Consider the following 12,155-nt stretch of genomic DNA (forward strand, 5'->3'; position numbering starts at 1 on the left):
TATTAGCCAAGCCTAATCCTCAAAATATATGACTGCATTTCTGTTTCCAAGTGGATGAGCTATGATGAGTTGGCCTGCATGTTCTAATTTCTTTATTGAGAGATCATAGGCTATTTCAGATGCCCAAGAGTTAAGTGTGGCCTTCCAGAACGTGAAGCCACCTGGTCTGCCTGAGCCAAAGCCAGAATTTAAGTGTTGTGGCCCAAATAGCACTGCTAGTGTCTCTTTCTCAATAACCCTTCTGTCTCCCTGGCTTGATTGTAGACTAGTTTAAAAGGCTTTGGTATCACATTCTTGATCTTATTCTATCAGCAACTCTTTTAGGAAGTGGTGTTCATCTTCTAAATGGTGCCTAAAATTTAATCATGAAACTAGTTACAGAGCTCTAATTCAATGTCCTAAAAAGTGGCAGCTGGCGACCTGAATGTCTGGCTCCTCTGACTTTTTTATAAATACAGTACAACAACCCCCCTCCCTGCCTACCCCTTTCCCACATGCTCTCTCCCCCACTAACCCTTAGAAGTTTGGATAGCTTTTAAACTTTAACTGTGTGTCTTCTGGACTTTTTGCTGATTCTGACTCTTGATAAAGCTCTCATGGTCTTGGCTTGGTCAATGGGTCAGTTGGAGCATAGGGTCTGAGGCTGAGGGAAGAGCCAGTCTGGCTATGCTGTTCTCAGACCACAAGCCCTGAGCTTCATATTTTGGTCCAGAGTGACCCTGTTAGACTCTATCTAGAGAAGGGTAACGAGAGTGATGAGATGGTCTGGAAAAAAGGGCCAGGTGAGAAATGACCGAAGGCCTTGGGCAGGTAGAGAGAGGGTTCTGGTTGCTTCAGAAAACTGAAGAGCAGCCATGCAGATGAGCCAGCAGTTATTATCTGAGCCTTAGGAGGTAACTTGAGGTGGGTTTCAGCTTATAAAATAAGTTTTTAGAAAGAATGCTTTCTGACAGTAGGATAGACTCATTTTAAAATGCTTCTTATATATATGGGCCTATAACCTACTCTGGAGATGAGTTAGGTTGAGTTTTTGACCTATTTTATTAAGCAAATTGACATTCACACAAATCACAGGATGGAGAAAGTGAGATGCTATAAAGTGAACGAACAATGTGGGACTGTGGATTGGGAAACTACATACAGGCCAAGCTTTTGTAAGCAGTGCCTTTGAAGGACTGATGGGGCATGTGGAAATGGTGGGGGTTGCGGGGGGAACTAATGCTGAGCATCTTGCATGTAATAAACACTACAGGGAGTTTGTATCCTTTCTTTGAGTACTTTTTAGTGTATATACATCTTATCAGAATCAGCTTCAGAGTTATACTAGCTTAATTCCACTGAGATACATATATATTACTCTCATGTAGCTCTATTACCTTATTTCCTTTACCCCTTTTTACAAACCCAACAATGCATTGTTATAATTACTTTATCATCTATACTCATTTCCTTAGCCCAGTACAGCTTTTTTTTTCAGTCCTATTTTTTTATTTTTTTACATTTTTATTCTAGTAACATATTCAACCCCAAATTTCCCCCTTTCAACCATATTCAAATACATAATTCAGCAGTGTTTGTTACATTCACAATGTTGTGCTACTATCACCACCATCGTTACCAAAACTTTTCCATCAACTCAAACAGAAATTCTGTACCAGTTAAGCATTAGTTCCCCATTCTCTACTACCATTCTGGCCTCCGTTAACCTGTATTTTAGTTCCTGACTCTACGAATTTACTCATTCTAATTATCTCATAGCAGTGAAGTCATATAATATTTGCCCTTTTGTGTCTGGCTCATTTCACTCAACATGATGTCTTCAAGGTTCATCCATTTCATCACATGTATCAGAACTTCATTCCTTTTTACGGCTGAACAATATTCCACTGTATGTACAGATGACATTTTGTTTATCCATTCTTCTCTTGATGGACACTTGGGTTGCATCCATCTTTTGGCAATTGTGAATAATGCTGCTACGGATATCAGTGTGCAAAATATCTCCTTGGGTCATATACCCAGAAGAGGGATTTCCATGTCATATAGTGATTCTATACTTAGCTTTTTGAGGAACCACCCAGTTGTTTTCCAAAGTAGCTGCACCATTTTACATTCCCACCAACAATAAATGAATGTTCCTATTTCTCAGCATCCTCTACAACACTTGTAATTTTCTGCTTTTGTTTTTTATATAGTAACCATTCTAGTGGGTGTGAACTGGTATCTCATTGTGCTTTTGACTTACATTTCTCTGATGGATAATGATGTTGAGCATATTTTCATGTGCTTTCTGGCCATCTGTATATCTTTTTTTGAGAGATGTCTATTTTAGTCTTTTGTCTATTTTTTTTTATTATTAATTAACGGAAAAAAAGAAAAAAAAGAAATTAACCCAACATTTAGAAATCATACAATTCTACATATGCAATCAGTAATTCTTAACATCATCACATAGATGCATGATCATCGTTTCTTAGTACATTTGCATCGGTTTAGAAGAACTAGCAACACAACAGAAAAAGATATAGAATGTAATATAGGGAAAAAATAAAAGTAATAATAGTAAAAAAAAAAAAAAAAACAAAAAAAAAAACAACCAGACAGACAAAAACAAAAAAAAACAACAACAACAACAAAAAAAAAAACCTATAGCTCAGATGCAGCTTCATTCAGTGTTTTAACATGATTACTTTACAATTAGGTATTATTGTGCTGTCCATTTTTGAGTTTTTGTATCTAGTTCTGTTGCACAGTCTGTATCCCTTCACCTCCAATTACCGATTATCTTACCCTGTTTCTAACTCCTGCTGGACTCTGTTACCAATGACATATTCCAAGTTTATTCTCGAATGTCGGTTCACATCAGTGGGACCATACAGTATTTGTCTTTTAGTTTTTGGCTAGACTCACTCAGCATAATGTTCTCTAGGTCCATCCATATTATTACATGCTTCATAAGTTTATCCTGTCTTAAAGCTGCATAATGTTCCATCGTATGTATATACCACAGTTTGTTTACCCACTCGTCTGTTGATGGACATTTTGGCTGTTTCCATCTCTTTGCAATTGTAAATAACGCTGCTATAAACATTGGTGTGCAAATGTCCGTTTGTGTCTTTGCCCTTAAGTCCTTTGAGTAGATACCTAGCAATAGTATTGCTGGGTCGTATGGCAATTCTATATTCAGCTTTTTGAGGAACCGCCAAACTGCCTTCCACAGTGGTTGCACCATTTGACATTCCCACCAACAGTGGATAAGTGTGCCTCTTTCTCCGCATCCTCTCCAGCACTTGTCATTTTCTGTTTTGTTGATAATGGCCATTCTGGTGGGTGTGAGATGATATCTCATTGTGGTTTTGATTTGCATTTCTCTAATGGCCAGGGACATTGAGCATCTCTTCATGTGCCTCTTGGCCATTTGTATTTCCTCTTCTAGTAGGTGTCTGTTCAAGTCTTTTTCCCATTTTGTAATTGGGTTGGCTGTCTTTTTGTTGTTGAGTTGAACAATCTCTTTATAAATTCTGGATACTAGACCTTTATCTGATATGTCATTTCCAAATATTGTCTCCCATTGTGTAGGCTGTCTTTCTACTTTCTTGATGAAGTTCTTTGATGCACAAAAGTGTTTAATTTTGAGGAGCTCCCATTTATTTATTTCCTTCTTCAGTGCTCTTGCTTTAGGTTTAAGGTCCATAAAACCGCCTCCAATTGTAAGTTTCATAAGATATCTCCCAATGTTTTCCTCTAACTGTTTTATGGTCTTAGACCTAATGTTTAGATCTTTGATCCATTTTGAGTTAACTTTTGTATAGGGTGTGAGATATGGGTCTTCTTTCATTCTTTTGCATATGGATATCCAGTTCTCTAGGCACCATTTATTAAGAGACTGTTCTGTCCCAGGTGAGTTGGCTTGACTGCCTTATCAAAGATCAACTGTCCATAGATGAGAGGGTCTACATCTGAGCACTCTATTTGATTCCATTGGTCGATATATCTATCTTTATGCCAATACCATGCTGTTTTGACCACTGTGGCTTCATAATATGCCTTAAAGTCAGGCAGCGCGAGACCTCCAGCTTTGTGTTTTTTCCTCAAGATGTTTTTAGCAATTCGGGGCACCCTGCCCTTCCAGATAAATTTGCTTATTGGTTTTTCTATTTCTGAAAAATAAGTTGTTGGGATTTTGATTGGTATTGCATTGAATCTGTTAATCAATTTAGGTAGGATTGACATCTTAACTATATTTAGTCTTCCAATCCATGAACACGGTATGCCCTTCTATCTGTTTAGGTCTTCTGTGATTTCTTTTAACAGTTTTTTGTAGTTTTCTTTATATAGGTATTTTGTCTCTTTAGTTAAATTTATTCCTAGGTATTTTATTCTTTTAGTTGCAATTGTAAATGGGATTCGTTTCTTGATTTCCCCCTCAGCTTGTTCATTGCTCGTGTATAGAAATGCTACAGATTTTTGAATGTTGATCTTGTAACCTGCTACTTTGCTGTACTCATTTATTAGCTCTAGTAGTTTTGTTGTGGATTTTTCCGGGTTTTCGACCTATAGTATCATATCCTCTGCAAACAGTGATAGTTTTACCTCTTCCTTTCCAATTTTGATGCCTTGTATTTCTTTTTGTTGTCTAATTGCTCTGGCTAGAACCTCCAACACAATGTTGAATAATAGTGGTGATAGTGGACATCCTTGTCTTGATCTTAGGGGGAAAGTTTTCAATTTTTCCCCATTGAGGATGATATTAGCTGTGGGTTTTTCATATATTCCCTCTATCATTTTAAGGAAGTTCCCTTGTATTCCTATCTTTTGAAGTTTTTCAACAGGAAAGGATGTTGAATCTTGTCAAATGCCTTCTCTGCATCAATTGAGATGATCATGTGATTTTTCTGCTTTGATTTGTTGATATGGTGTATTACATTAATTGATTTTCTTATGTTGAACCATCCTTGTATACCTGGGATGAATCCTACTTGGTCATGATGTATAATTCTTTTAATGTGTTGTTGGATACGATTTGCTAGAATTTATTGAGGATTTTTGCATCTATATTCATTAGAGAGATTGGTCTGTAGTTTTCTTTTTTTGTAATATTTTTGCCTGGTTTTGGGATGAGGGTGATGTTGGCTTCATAGAATGAATTAGGTAGTTTTCCCTCCACTTCGATTATTTTGAAGAGTTTGAGGAGAGTTGGTACTAATTCTTTCTGGAATGTTTGGTAGAATTCACATGTGAAGCCGTCTGGTCCTGGACTTTTCTTTTTAGGAAGCTTTTGAATGACTAATTCAATTTCTTTACTTGTGATTGGTTTGTTGAGGTCATCTATTTCTTGTTGAGTCAAAGTTGGTTGTTCATGTCTTTCCAGGAACCCGTCCATTTCATCTAAATTGTTGTATTTATTAGCGTAAAGTTGTTCATAGTATCCTGTTATTACCTCCTTTATTTCTGTGAGGTCGGTCGTTATGTCTCCTCTTCCATTTCTGATCTTATTTATTTGCATCCTCTCTCTTCTTCTTTTTGTCAGTCTTGCTAAGGGCCCATCAATCTTATTGATTTTCTCATAGAACCAACTTCTGGTCTTATTGATTTTCTCTATTGTTTTCATGTTTTCAATTTCATTTATTTCTGCTCTGATCTTTGTTATTTCTTTCCTTTTGCTTGCTTTGGGATTAGTTTGCTGTTCTTTCTCCAGTTCTTCCAAGTGGACAGTTAATTCCTGCATTTTTGCCTTTTCTTCTTTTCTGATATAGGCATTTAGGGCAATAAATTTCCCTCTTAGCACTGCCTTTGCTGCGTCCCATAAGTTTTGATAAGTTGTGTTTTCATTTTCATTCGCCTCGAGGTATTTACTAATTTCTCTTGCAATTTCCTCTTTGACCCACTCGTTTAAGAGTGTGTTGTTGAGTCTCCACGTATTTGTGGATTTTCTGGCACTCTGCCTATTATTGATTTCCAACTTCATTCCTTTATGATCCGAGAAAGTGTTGTGTATGATTTCAATCTTTTTAAATTTGTTAAGACTTGCCTTATGACCCAGCATATGGTCTGTCTTTGAGAATGATCCATGAGCACTTGAGAAAAAGGTGTATCCTGCTGTTGTGGGATGTAATGTCCTATAAATGTCTGTTAAGTCTAGCTCATTTATAGTAATATTCAGAATCTCTATTTCTTTATTGATCCTCTGTCTAGATGTTCTGTCCATTGATGAGAGTGGTGAATTGAAGTCTCCAACTATTATGGTATATGAGTCTATTTCCCTTTTCAGTGTTTGCAGTGTATTCCTTACGTATATTGGGGCATTCTGGTTCGATGCGTAGATATTTATGATTGTTATGTCTTCTTGTTGAATTGTTCCTTTTATTAGTATATAGTGTCCTTCTTTGTCTCTTTTAACTGTTTTACATTTGAAGTCTAACTTGTTGGATATTAGTATAGCCACTCCTGCTATTTTCTGGTTGTTATTTGCATGAAATATCTTTTCCCAACCTTTCACTTTCAACCTATGTTTATCTTTGGGTCTAAGATGTGTTTCCTGTAGACAGCATATAGAAGGATCCTGTTTTTTAATCTATTCTGCCAGTCTATGTCTTTTGATTGGGGAATTCAGTCCATTAACATTTAGTGTTATTACTATTTGGATAATATTTTCCTCTACCATTTTGCCTTTTGTATTATATATATCATATCTGACTTTCCTTCTTTCTACCCTCTTCTCCATACCTCTCTCTTCTGTCTTTTTGTATCTGACTCTAGTGCTCCCTTTAGTATTTCTTGCCGAGCTGGTCTCTTGGTCACAAATTCTCTCAGTGACTTTTTGTCTGAGAATATTTTAATTTCTCCCTCATTTTTGAAGGACAATTTTGCTGGATATAGGAGTCTTGGTTGGCAGTTTTTCTCTTTTAGTAAATTAAATATATCATCCCACTGTCTTCTAGCCTCCATGGTTTCTGCTGAGAAATCTACACATAGTCTTATTGGGTTTCCCTTGTATGTGATGGATTGTTTTTCTCTTGCTGCTTTCAAGATCCTCTCTTTCTCTTTGACCTCCGACATTCTAACTAGTAAGTGTCTTGGAGAATGCCTATTTGGGTCTAATCTCTTTGGGGTGTGCTGCACTTCTTGGATTTGTAATTTTAGGTCTTTCATAAGAGTTGGGAAGTTTTCAGTGATAATTTCTTTCATTAGTTTTTCTCCTCCTTTTCCCTTCTCTTCTCCTTCTGGGACACCCACAACACATATATTTGTGCGGTTCATATTGTCCTTGAGTTCCCTGATACCCTGTTCAAATTTTTCCATTCTTTTCCCGATAGTTTCTGTTTCTTTTTGGAATTCAGATGTTCTGTCCTCCAAATCACTAATTCTATCTTCTGTCTCTTTAAATCTATCATTGTAGGTATCCATTGTTTTTTCCATCTTTTCTACTTTATCCTTCACTTCTATAAGTTCTGTGATTTGTTTTTTCAGTTTTTCTATTTCTTCTTTTTGTTCAGCCCATGTCTTCTTCATGTCCTCCCTCAATTTATCGATTTCGTTTTTGAAGAGGTTTTCCATTTCTGTTCGTATATTCAGCATTAGTTGTCTCAGCTCCTGTATCTCATTTGAACTATTGGTTTGTTCCTTTGACTGGGACATATTTTCAATTTTTTGAGCGTGATCCTTTATCTTCTGCTGGCGTCTGGGCATTTAGTCAGATTTCCCTGGGTGCTGGACCCAACAATTTGGAAGATTTTTCTGTGAAATCTCTGGGTTCTGTTTTTCTTATCCTGCCCAGTAGGTGGCACTCGTGGCACACGTTTGTCTGCGGGTCCCACTAGTAAAAGGTACTGTGGGTCCTTTAACTTTGGAAAACTCTCACCATCGGGGAGGTTCATCAGCTGAAGCGGCTTGGAAGAGTGCCAGCCCGCCCTGGGTCGGAACGCGGGGCGGGTCGCTGGCCACCGCAGCCCGGGAGAGTGCCCGTCCGAATTTCCTAGTTGGCCCGGGGTGCCAAGTGTGGCGGGAGGGTGCCAGCTGCTGCGGCCCGCCCGGGAAAGTGCACCATTCCCAGGGAGTCACGTGTTTGGAAGGGGCCCCCCCGTCACCGTTCTCCGCGGTCTGGGGTTTCTGATCCAATTCTCTCAGTTGGTCCGGGGGGCTGCGCGTAGTGTGGGCGCCAACCGCCGTGGCTTTAGGGGACCGCCTGTCCAATTCTCTCAGCCGGCCCGGGAAGGGGGAAGGGAGGAACTCCGGCCGCTTGTCGCCCCGCCCGGTGAAGCCCGCGCCCCTCCGGGATCTCACCGGAGCGGGTTCTCTCAGCCAGTCAGCCGTTCCAGGATGGGGTACGCTGTCTTTTTGATCTCTCTCGTGGCTCTGGGAGCTGTTCTGTATCGTTTCTACTCCCCTAGTAGCTGTTCTGGAGGAGGAACTAAGATCCGCGCGTCTTACTAAGCCGCCATCTTCTCCGGAAGTCCCCAGTACAGCTTTTCTCCCACCTATCTCCTTTGTGCTGTTATTAGCAAATATACATATATTATATTTCTCTGTTACAGGCCCAACAATACATTATATACATTTTATTTTATACAATTGCTTTTTAAATCAGTTAAGAGAAGAAAAGAGAAAAAATGTGCTTTTAAACTGACTTTTATATTTGCCTAATTACCTTTACTGTTTGTGTGTGTGTGTGTATGTATTCAAATTACCATCAGGTTTTCTGTCTTAAGAACTTTTAGTATTTCTGGTAAGGCAGGTATGCTAACAACAAATTAACTCAGTGTTTGTGTATCTGGGAATGTCTATTTCACCTTCATTTTCTAAATATAGCTTTGTTGGATATAGCATTCTTGGGTGATAGTTTTTCCTTTGAACTCTTTGAATACATTATCCTACTGCTTTCTGTTCCCTGTTGTTTCTCCTTAGAAGTTAGTTCTTAACTTATTGGCATATCTTTGTAAGTAATGAGTTGTTTTTCTCTTGGTGCTTTCAAGATTTCCCCCTTGTCTTTTAGTTTCAGCATTTTAACTATGATGTGTCTGAGGATTTCTTTGCTTTGTTTGTGGAGCTTCCAGGATGTATGGGTTATTTTTCAATCCATTTTCAGCCATTATTTCTTCAAAATTTTTTTCTGTGCCTTTCCCTCTTCTTTTGATACTTCTATTATGTGCATAATGGTGCACTTACAGGTATCACACCTTTCTTTGAGGCTCTCTGGCCCTCTTCAGTTTTCTTCATTATTTTTTCCTCTCCGAAGGCTTGTATAATTGTTATTGATTTATTTTCAATTATGTTTGTTCTTTCTTTACCAGTTCAAATCTGGTGAGCCCCCTAGTGAATTTTTTTATTTCTGTTATTTTGCTTTTCAACACTGGACTTTCCATTTGGTTCTTTCTTATAATTTCTGTCCTTATTGATAATATCCATTTGATGCAATATTGTCCTCATACCTTTATTCTTTTTTGGATGCAATTTTTTTTAATGTAATTTTATTGAGATATATTTACATACCATATAATCATCCAAAGTGTACAATCAGTGGCTCACACCATCATCATATTGTTGTGGATTCATCACCACATTAATTTTAGAACATTTTCATTACTCCAAGAAAAAAAAATTAAAAAATAAAAAAGAACACCCAGAACATACCATGCAATTTATCCCCCATTCTTACTTTTTTATTTTTATTTTTATTTTATTACTCATATACTGGATAAAAAGTCCATATCCAGTCCATATACTGGGTAAAAAGAGTGTTTGTCACAAGTTTTCATAATCACACAGTCATACCATAAAAGCTATAAAGTTATATAATCGTCATGAAGACTCAAGGCCCTACAGTTCAACAGTTTCAGTATTTCCTTCTAGCTATTCTAACTCACTAAAAACTAAAAAGCAGTATTGATATAATGTATAAGAGTAACCTCCAGAATGACCTCTTGACTCTGTTTGAAATCTTTCAGCTACTGAAACTTTGTTTCATTTCTTTTCCCCTTTTTGGTCAAGAAGGCTTTTTCCATCCCATAATGCAAGGGTCAGGCTCATCACTGGGAGTCCCACATTTCCAGGGAGACATATATCCCTGGCAGTTATGTCCCACGTGGTGGGAAGGGTAGTGATTTTTTTGCAAATCTGGCTTAGTGAGAGGCCAAATTTGGGCAACAAAAGAGGTTTTCTGGAGGTGATTTTTAGGCATAATTATCAATAGCCTTAGCTTCTTCTTTGCAGGAATAGGTTTCATAAGGGCAAGCCGCAACATTGAGAGCTTGGCCTATTAAATTGGTGAGAATATCTGGTCTTCCCTAGGTGGGGAAGTTTAATATAGCTACCTTTTCCCCCAGTCCCTCAAGGAGACATTGCAAATACTTTTTATTTTCTGCCCACAATACTCTGGGATGTATTGGAATATCACATTACCCTGTTCAGAATAACAAGATCTCATTTTCTAGTGTAGGTTCCATGTAATTATGTTCTTTAAATAAACTGACCATACAGGTTGAATTAGATAGTGTACTAACAAATAAGTATCTCTTCATTATTGTTTAACCACGCTTTCCTTTAGTTTTGTGAAGATGTTTATGACTATTTTGACATCTTTTTCTGGTAAATCTGATATCTGTCACTCACAGGCAGTTTCTGTTGCTTACTTTATTCCTGCAAATATATGGGTCATACTTTCCTTTTTCTTTGCATGCCTAGTAAATTTTTGTTGGAAGCTGGACTTTTGGATAACATATTGTGACAACTCTGGGAACTTGTCCTCCATCCTTTGGGGATTTGTTATTTGTTTGTCTGGTGACTGCCTGGATTATTTCACGAGATATGTCTCCCCCTTTCCCCATCCCCTACATAGAGTTAAGTCTCAGGCTGTGGCTCCTCAGGGAGGTACAGATGTGGGGATGCCCACCATCACCCCAGGATGATGGAATGACAGTGTACTGGTGGGCTTGCCTCCACTCTTTCCCTGACCAATTCCCAGCTGTTAAGTTGTTAAGCTGATTGCTCAGCAGCACCTTGGTGTATTAATTGTTCTACGGACTTTTCCAGTCAAGTTATGATTCATCTGAAGGAATAGTTTCAGGGGTGGGTGTTTGATATTTGACCTAGCCATCTTAGTATGGGTTCCCTCCTGCAAACTACAGGGCCTAAAGTCTATCCTGTGTCTTGGAAGCCTCCCAGTGGTCTTTGACCACAACCTCCCATTTGGGCTTTAACTTCTACAAACTCTATTGCAAAAGAAGCCTGTCCCTTTGGGACTGCTTCTCCCTCCAGGCAAATCCCTGGGCCTGGGCTCTGGAAGGTAAGGGTGGAGTCACATACCCTTTCTGCTGCTGGAGGGGGAGCAGCTTCCTGGCTTGCCTTTCCTAGCATGGAGCTCTGCCTCCTGAGCTGGAGCGAGGGTGATAAGGATCCTAATATGAGTGTGCTTCACTCATCTGGGGCATAGCCCCAGCCCCAGGCAGCTGGGGGCAGGATGAGCAGCCCTGACATCCTGCTTCCCACTGGAAGGAAGCCCTCCATCTGGAAGCTGGGGGGAGAAGGAACCCAAAGTTCCTGGTACATGAGTCCGGGATAGAGTCTTTGCTGAATTGGGGGAGGGAGGGAGTGGTTTTTGTTCAAATACCACAGATTCTTGCCTTTTTTTTAAACTGAATTTTCATAGATTTATCTCTATCTACTGTTTGCCTTAGGACTATTTACAAAATTTAAATAGTTGTTGTTGTTTTTTTAAAATAGTTTTTACAAGATTCACTGAGGAGCTCCTCAGGCTGTCAGGCCGGAAGTCAGTCTCTGTCTGTCCTTTCTTTTATTTGGCAACCACATGAGTTTTTGCTACTATGCCCATTTTACTGATGAGGCAATGAAGCTCAGAGAGGTTAAGTCATAAATCTAGGGTCTTACATCTTGAATTCAGATCCTTATCTCTTAAAGAGTGTGAACAGACCCCTCCTACCCACCCCCACCACCCCTCCATGCCATAACTGGTAAGCAAAGCTGGAAAATAAGGAGATAATGTGGAATGGTGTGATGGGAGCTAAAATATTAGTCTCGTATAATAACCTGGGATCCAACTACAGAGGGCCTTGAATGCCTTAACTTTGGGCTTTTTCATGAAACATTGGGCTGGAGGACCCTGGAAATGTTAGAAGGCTCTCCTGTATGAAGTGGGAAAC

At 38.9% G+C, this 12,155-nt stretch overlaps 1 protein-coding gene across 1 annotated transcript in view; it reads left to right on the forward strand.

Moving 5' to 3' along the window:
• URB2 (URB2 ribosome biogenesis homolog) overlaps positions 1 to 12,155 on the forward strand; it is a 43,368-nt gene that overhangs the window by 10,222 nt on the left and 20,991 nt on the right. The window lies entirely within an intron of this gene.

Source organism: Tamandua tetradactyla, chromosome 2 (assembly GCF_023851605.1).
Source record: "Tamandua tetradactyla isolate mTamTet1 chromosome 2, mTamTet1.pri, whole genome shotgun sequence".
NCBI lineage: Eukaryota > Metazoa > Chordata > Mammalia > Pilosa > Myrmecophagidae > Tamandua > Tamandua tetradactyla.